The 8,058-nt window shown below is 38.7% G+C and overlaps 1 protein-coding gene across 1 annotated transcript in view; it reads right to left on the bottom strand.

Annotated features, from left to right (window-relative positions):
- Positions 1-8,058, bottom strand: part of NR3C2 (nuclear receptor subfamily 3 group C member 2) — a 308,616-nt gene that overhangs the window by 100,043 nt on the left and 200,515 nt on the right. The gene's annotated exons all lie outside the window — the stretch shown is intronic.

Raw genomic sequence — 8,058 nt, 5'->3', positions numbered from 1 at the left:
ATTTATATTAATTTCATTAAATATTAATATTAATTTATATTAATTTCATTAAATATTAATTTCATTAAATACTTAAAAGCAGTCAGGGCAAAAAAAAAATATTATGTTACATAAAAGAAAACAAGGATGAGTATGAAATGATTTTTTAACCAAAACAATTGAAGCCAGAAGACAACATATACTATCTTTAAAGACTGTCAACTCAGAGCAATCAATGAAAACATTTCTCAAAATGAAGGTGAAATAAAGGCATTTTTGGATAAACTAAAGCCAAGAATATTTGTTGCTAATAGAATCACATTATAAGAAATGAAAAAGAACCTGAAACCATAAAACTCCTAGAAGAAAACATAGGCATAAACTCAACATTGCTCTTAGTAATATTTTTTTCTGAAATATCTGCTTGGGCAAGGGAAAAAAATAAAAATAAAGTGGACTACATCAAACTAAAAAGTTTTTGCACAGCAAAGGAAACCATCAACAAAACAAAAAAACAATCTACTGAATGGGAGAAAATATTTGTCAATGATACATTTGGTAAGAGATTAATATACAAAATTTATAAAAACTCATACAACTCAACACTAAAAGAAATCCAAACAATACAATTAAATATTAAGCAGAGGACCTGAAAAGGCATTTCTCTAAAGAGGACATACAGATGGCCAATAGACATATGAAGAGATGTTCAAGATTATTAATCATCAGAGAAATGCAAATTAAAGCCACAATGAAGGGTTTGGAGGAAAGGAAACTCTCATACACTGTTGGTGGGATTGCAAATTGGTACAGCCACTATGGAAAATAGTCTGGAGGTTTCTCGAAAAATTAAAAATGGATATACCTTTGACTCAGCAATTGTATTTCTGGGTATTTATCCAAAGAAAACCAAAACAATAATCCATAGAGATCTATGCATCCCTGTGCTCATGGCAGCATAACTTACAATAGCCACGATATGGAAGCAACCTAAATGCCCATCAACAAACGACTGGATAAAGAAGTTATGGTTCACATCTACAATGGAATATTACTCAGCCATTAAAAAAAATGAAATGCTACCATTTGCAATGTCATGGATGGACCTAGAGGTTATTATGCTGAGTGAAATAAGTCAGAGAAAGAAAAATACCATATGATTACACTCATATGTGGAATCTAAGGAACAAAAAGAAAAAAAACTAATCAAAAAAACAGACTCACAAATATAGAGGACTATTCGGTGACAGTCAGAGGGGAGGGAGATTCAGGGGCTAGGAGAAAGGGGTGAAAGGTTAAAGAAGTACAAATTAGTAGTTGATAGTTGGTCACAAAGATGGGGAGCATGGCAGAGGGAATGCAGCTAGCACAAATGTAATGGCTAGGTGGAGAGCCTGAGGAGAGAAAGAGCAATTGGGATCATTTTACAAACTATATAAATGTCTAAACAATGTACTGTATACTTGAAACTAATAAAATTAAATTTAAAAAAGCGAAAGATGGTAGACTGGATTTTGAACAAAAGCAAAATTGAAGTGTATGTTCAGATGCCTTTTAAATATGGAAGTACAGACAGGTTGAAAGTTAAAAGATGGAAAAATATACACGATGTTAAATATAAGCATTAGAAAACTGATATGACTACATTGAAGGCAGAGAAAGTAGACTTCAAGACAGAGAACACATCGCCAAAGACAAAGAATGTCATTTCGCAGTGACTCAATTGATATATAACAATCCTAAATATGAATGCATCTAAAAGCAGAGCTTCAAAATACATCAAACAAAAACTGATAGAACTAAAAGGAAAAAAAGATAAATCCAAAAACATAGCTGGAGATTTACAAACCCCTCTCTCAGCATCTGGTAGAGCAATGACTATCTAGAAAATCTGAAAGGATGCAGAAGATTTTAACAATATTATTGAACACCTTGATCTAGTTAACACTTAGGTCACACAACGGCACGATGTACGTGTTCTCTTGTAGTATGGATGGAACATTCACTGAGATAGGTCATATCCTGAGCTATAAAAGAAGCCTCACATTCTAAAAGAACTGAAATCATATACAATATATTTTCTGATCACACACACACACAAACTAAATTAGAAATCCATAACAAAATGATATCTAGAAAGCCCTCAGATATTTGAAAATTAAACAACACACTTCTAAATAATTTATGGGTCAAAGAAGAAATCACAAAACAGATTATGTAATATTTCAAAGAGAATGATTTTAAAAACTCAGCATATCAAAATTTGTACAGTACAGCCAAAGCAGTACTTACAGAAGAATTTTTAGCTTTATATACCTATATTAGAAAGGAAGAAAGGCTTAAAATTCAGGATCTAAGATTCTACCTTAGGAAACTAGAAAAATAGAAACCAAATTCAAAGCAAACAGAATGAAATAATCATGTAGAAATCAATGCCAAAGAAAAAAGACAAGCAATAGAGAAAAACCAACGAACCAAAAGTTGGTTCTTTGTAGAGACTGATTAATTAGGTAACGGCAGTTAGGCTGGGAATCTGTTTCCCGTCTCTCACCCTGGGCCCCAGGCTGATGGAGCAGCCACCATCGTGAACACTGTGATTCTCATGGCAGAGGGGCTGCAGAATCTGACTAATCTAATGCTCCAGCCCAGAAGGGACTCAGAACTAGGCCAATAATCCCACTCAATCACAAGGGGGCAGGGACTGAAATCTCACCTTGTGCTAGAAGGCGAAGAGCTGGAAATATATGGGGAGCCTCTATGAAGACTACCTCCATGAAGGGAAATGAGAAGACGTTAGTGCTTCTCTGAAGTATTAAACCATTTACAGTGAGCTGCTTTTGGGCTGGGAAGGGGGGGGGAATTAATTTTAATAGATGAAGATGAAGGTTCTTTCCATAAAGAGCTGAACCTTTCAAAGTGTTAATGAGAAGCTACCAGCTTCTAATACGTTTCCTTATAGAAGAAAACAAACATTTGTGTGTGACTTCAACAACAAATGCAATTCAGTGACCACCCCATCCCCATGTCCAAAAACCCACGATGTGTTTTATCAGTGTAAGTCTACTAATAGGCATACGTACTCAAGAATCTGTACCCCCCCCAAAAAAAATCCTATAAACTAAAATTAAAACTGTATAAGGAAAATGCAAATGTCCTACAATTTTCAAATAGATGATTGCTTTTCCTCATAAAAATTTAGGGAAAGTTCTGTCTAGCTAGCTGGTAGCAAGCACTGTAATAGATACTCCAAAGAAAATTAATGCACATCTCCACAACATGGAAGAAAATCAAAGCTTAAAGTAAATGGGATATGATTTGAAGATTTCAAAATATTCCTTTAAAATAAAACTTCTGTATAAAGTTGCTGAGCATTTATCTACAGGCACTGTGAGACTCTACTACACACTGAAGAATCGGTCTGTAAGCTAAGGGAGAAAGTAGATATACAGCACAAACAGCATACTGCCTGGCAGATAGTTTCTACTGAATAAATGTTGAGAGAATGACTGAACATATGTTTACCAATAAATTAAATACATGTATAACATACAAAACTTCCATGTTGATGCGGTTATGTTGTATATAGACATAAATCCATAGTCACGAATGTTCGCACAAGGCCTATTGGCTCCTAAGTAACTAGCGTACAAAAGACCCATATGCCCAAATCATTTCTGCCCCATCTCCAGCATCATACCTCTCAGGCTCCGTCTCTACACATGCAACATTAAGAAAAATGGTACATGCTCTGAAGATTTGCAAGGAAGCAGCGGGTTTTGGGAAAGGCAGAGACAGTTTAAACCAGGGTCAGAATTCCAAGCAGGATGAGTGTGCTTTCTTGGTCTTCTAGATCTTAAATATAGAGTCCACATTGTTGTCCACCGACTTTGGTTAGGTTGCCTTAGATCATAACTGTTACAGATTCATTGATGTAAATGCATCTTGTTTTAAGAATGAAAACCTATCCAGTAGGGCTGAGGGAACTTTAGTCACTCATCCATCTGTGTATACTAGTTCAACGTACCTCCTACTTGAGATAGCGGCAGCTTTTTTGGAGAAAAGGCAGTCAGTCTAGAAAATAGAAAGCTACGCAGGTTACAGTCAATTTGGATGGGGTGCCAAAAAGCTTAGTTAGTACATGTAGCAAATTCACAGATTTATAGGGAAACCAGAAGCACTCACATCAAAGGAAAAATGCCTATGTTAAAAAAAAAGTTCAATTCAAAAATAATAAAAAACAAATCAAAAGCATCATTCTTTTTTCTATTGTTTTCAGTGACGGTACTGCTTTTAACTGTAGAATAATTCCGTGAGAGATTAAAAATTAATTTATTTTAAAAGTTCCTGAACTGATAAAAATTGTCTTAAATTTTCACTTATTTTAAAATCAAGAACCAAGTTTTTGTTATTCTTGTGCCAATCCCAAAGGAGAAAAGTCCTATGGGTTCTGCCTGTAAGCATCACTAATGCCAGCCTGAAAAAGGTGGGGACATGGAAGGCGGTAGGTAGGGAGAGACAGTGGAACGTGCACGGCTTTATAATCAGATACACCTGGGTTCCAATCCTTCTTCAACAGTGAACTGTGAGATTCCTGGCCAACTTGCTTCAAGGTTCTGAGCCTCAGTTTACTGATCTATAAAATGGACATGGTAATGCTGACTTTTCAGGTTGTGAGATGGCTTCAGAATAAATAATACATATATAACAAGAAGTATAAAGCCTGGCTTGAGGTAAGGACTTAAAAAAAAAAAATGGTGAGAGTGACATTATCGCTTATCATGTATTTGGTTAGCTCAGTCGTAAAAAATAAAAAGTATATGAGAAAATCCAAAAAACAAACATAGTCAACTGTTAATTATATATAAGTGAGTAAAGAATTTCCTGTGAGAGCAAGTACTTTTGAGTTAGGAAGGCATCGAGATGAAAAGGGCCCACTTGCAACAAGACAAATACTCTTCAGCTCTGATCTCATCTTCAAGCCTTAACTTTTTCAAGACCTGGCAAGGATGTGAGAGTGGAGAACTATAACCTCGAGGTAAACCCAGGACAAAAAGCCAGGGCTCTGATCTGTTTACAGCTCGGCTAAGATTCTAGACTAGGGCCCAAGGCTATAACAGTGGTGTAAGATTCTGAAAAGCTATAGCTTCCTTGTACTGTCATTCCTCATATCCCTTGTTTTCTAGTATTACTTAATAGTAAAACTCTTAAAAGTAAGTAGGGGCAGAAGGAAAGGTGAACCCGTGAGACCGAATGCCATCCTTCCAGCAGCCTTCAGGGAAACTGCATCCCAGGGCAAGAGTGAGTGGGGTAGCAGTTAGAAGCAAGCAAGCAAGTTGAGGGCCAAAGGCCCTTGCAAAGAAGAAAAAGAGGTTCTAGAATTTAAAATGGGTTCCCAGACAATGATTTTATTCCATCAGCAAAGATTTTTAGAGCAAAATATAAAGGTGCAAAACGCAGTACATTCCCTCTAAGACCTTATGTTCTAGAGGTAGGATGAGGTTGTGAAAATGTAAATGACTAAGATAAATCACCTGAGACTGATGTCATGTGACTTTAAAAAAGGAATTGACCACAGCTGAGTAAGGGAATGAGGAAGGCTTTATGGAGAAAGAAAATATCCGAGGTAAGCCTTGAAGAATCTCGTGGATTTGAAACGTAGAGAGGACAGATACATAGGCATGCCAGGCACAGGATGAGCCCAAGGAAAAGTCAGAGAGAGACACAGTTAAACGTGCAGTGAGCAGCTTGGATGCAGAGCAGGAGCAAGCAGCGCCTACACATTCTGGTGGCAGGAGGAGGTCCAAGAACTGCCAATGCCACATGGCTCTTGAATCCTCTCTTCTCTTCTAGATTTCAGATCCCCACATCCACTTATCCATTCGATGTCCCCACCTAAATGACACATCAAACTCTCTATGTTCACAAATCAAGACTGACATTCCCTACCCCACGGAGAGCCCCCTTCCAGCCTCCTATACTCTCTATCTTAAACCTATAACCAGTAGTCAGGACTAAAAGCCTCGGGGTCATCCCGACTTACAGCCCTCCCACCTCTCCCCACACCCCTGCGATCTTCAATATCCAGTGGGCCACAGGTCCTGACCATTCTCTCCGGAGCGTCTCCTGACTCCTACCCACGTCCCTTAGTACTGACTCCACTTATTTCAGGCTCTTTGGTTAAACTCGTGAATTATGCAGTTTGAACCCTTGTTTACTCTCTACGGGACTTTAGACAAGTTACTTAACCTTTTTGTACATCAGCTTCCTCATTTGTTAAATGGGGATTATCAAAGCTCCGATCTTGTGAGTTACCCTGAGGATGCATACACCGGATAAAGCACTTAAACCATTGCCAGCATCCAGCAAGGGTCCAGTGAATGGCAGTTGTTCTTATCACTGTAGTATCAGTATTATCGTGTATTACTGCATCTTACTATTATTTCAACAAACTTGTAACTAGTCCACTGGCTTCTACTATTTCCCCATTTCTAAATCAAATGATTTTTAAACTTTAATTTAAAGGCTTTCTAGAAGAAAAATACCGCTTACATAGAGCTCAGTGTGTTAAAACAGAGAAAGGAGAGCTACCCTTGTCGACATGAATGAAAGGCACCTCTGGGTGCTGCCCCCTATTCCGTACCCGTCAGGGATGTAGAAGGCACCCCATTGACCACCTGGGCTCCTCTGAGTTCACATTCATGGGGGCTCTGAGCCTCTGCCTTTCCTAGAACCCCTTCTAAATTACAAATCTGATCATCTCAGCCTTCTGCCTTAAGGCCTTCTAGGGCCCTTCACTACCTAAATCTTCAAGTCCAAACTCTTAGGTACCTCATTTAAGTGACACTGAACCACTGGGGCACAAGGTGGGGAAGGGAGCAGGTGGGCAGAGCTCAAAGGTGTGCATAGCACAACTTACTGCTAAAATTCTATTTCAGGAAAAGTAAGCAAAGCTTGGATCAGAGGCATTTGATATAGTAACGTTAGATCGTTATTTTTATTGTTTTTATTATTATTATTAGTAGTAGTAGTATGAAAAAACAATAATTTTGTAGCTTAGTTTTACAAAATGCAAAAACTCCAAATACTGGGTCATTTTGTGTACCTGTATTTCTATTTGCATGTACAGACACATAGGGTGGTCCTGAATCAAACAGCATCCTTAGAGACACCCGACAACTGCAGATGGGATGCTGTGGCCTGCAGCCAGCAGTCCCCTGCCAGGCTGAAGGTCAGCGCTAGGCTGAGGCAGCTCTGCTGGTATATCTTCCCTCTTATTACCTCTTTATTTTTGACTTTAGGATGAAATCTAATCTCTGCTTTTCCCTGGTTCAACTAATTTCATATTCAGTGATATCTACAGATACACATATGTCCTTCAACTACACAGCAATGACCTGCACCTCTAACTACATCTGCAAAAACATGATATCTTCTCTTATTCGCTTGGGAGTGAAGCGCGGCTGATAATCAGGATAGTCCCCTTTGATCAAGAAATATAATAAAGTTTTCAGGAAAAGTTAGATAAGGACAAAACCAAGTTCTAGATGCCCTAAAACTATGGTAAACAACTACAAACACCTCTTAGATTCCTGAAAGAAAGATGCACAAAGAAGGAAGTGGTTGAACTTGATCTTATAAGCAGGCATTTAACCAGACAGGGGATTAAAGTGATTCTTAACAGAATGCCCCAAATTTTATGTTTTGAAAAACTGACTTATGACATTTTGGGAGCATAGCCCTTTATACATGGGGGACTGACTGGCGAGAAGAATGCCCCTGCCCTGCATTCCGGACCCTTTCCCATCTGCGTGAAGCTGTGCCCAGGGCCTCAGACTGTGCCTTCTAGAGAGGACCACTGCTGCCCACTCCCGCCATGTGATGCTTCCGTCCAGGTGGAGGCAGCCCACAAAGCCCACACTTCAGGCCTCCATCTCCTTTACTCACAGGGCCTTGACTAGGAAATCTAAGAATAAATCTGACCCACTTGCTTCTTTGACTCCCTCAGGGAGCAGATGCAGCCTCCATCCCTGGGGCAGCCTGTACCTGCATCTAATTCTGAGGCTCAGGTAGCCGTCCCCC

The sequence above is a fragment of the Pteropus alecto genome, unplaced genomic scaffold (assembly GCF_000325575.1).
Source record: "Pteropus alecto unplaced genomic scaffold, ASM32557v1 scaffold50, whole genome shotgun sequence".
Lineage (NCBI taxonomy): Eukaryota > Metazoa > Chordata > Mammalia > Chiroptera > Pteropodidae > Pteropus > Pteropus alecto.
This window is presented reverse-complemented; position numbering and strand designations above follow the sequence as displayed.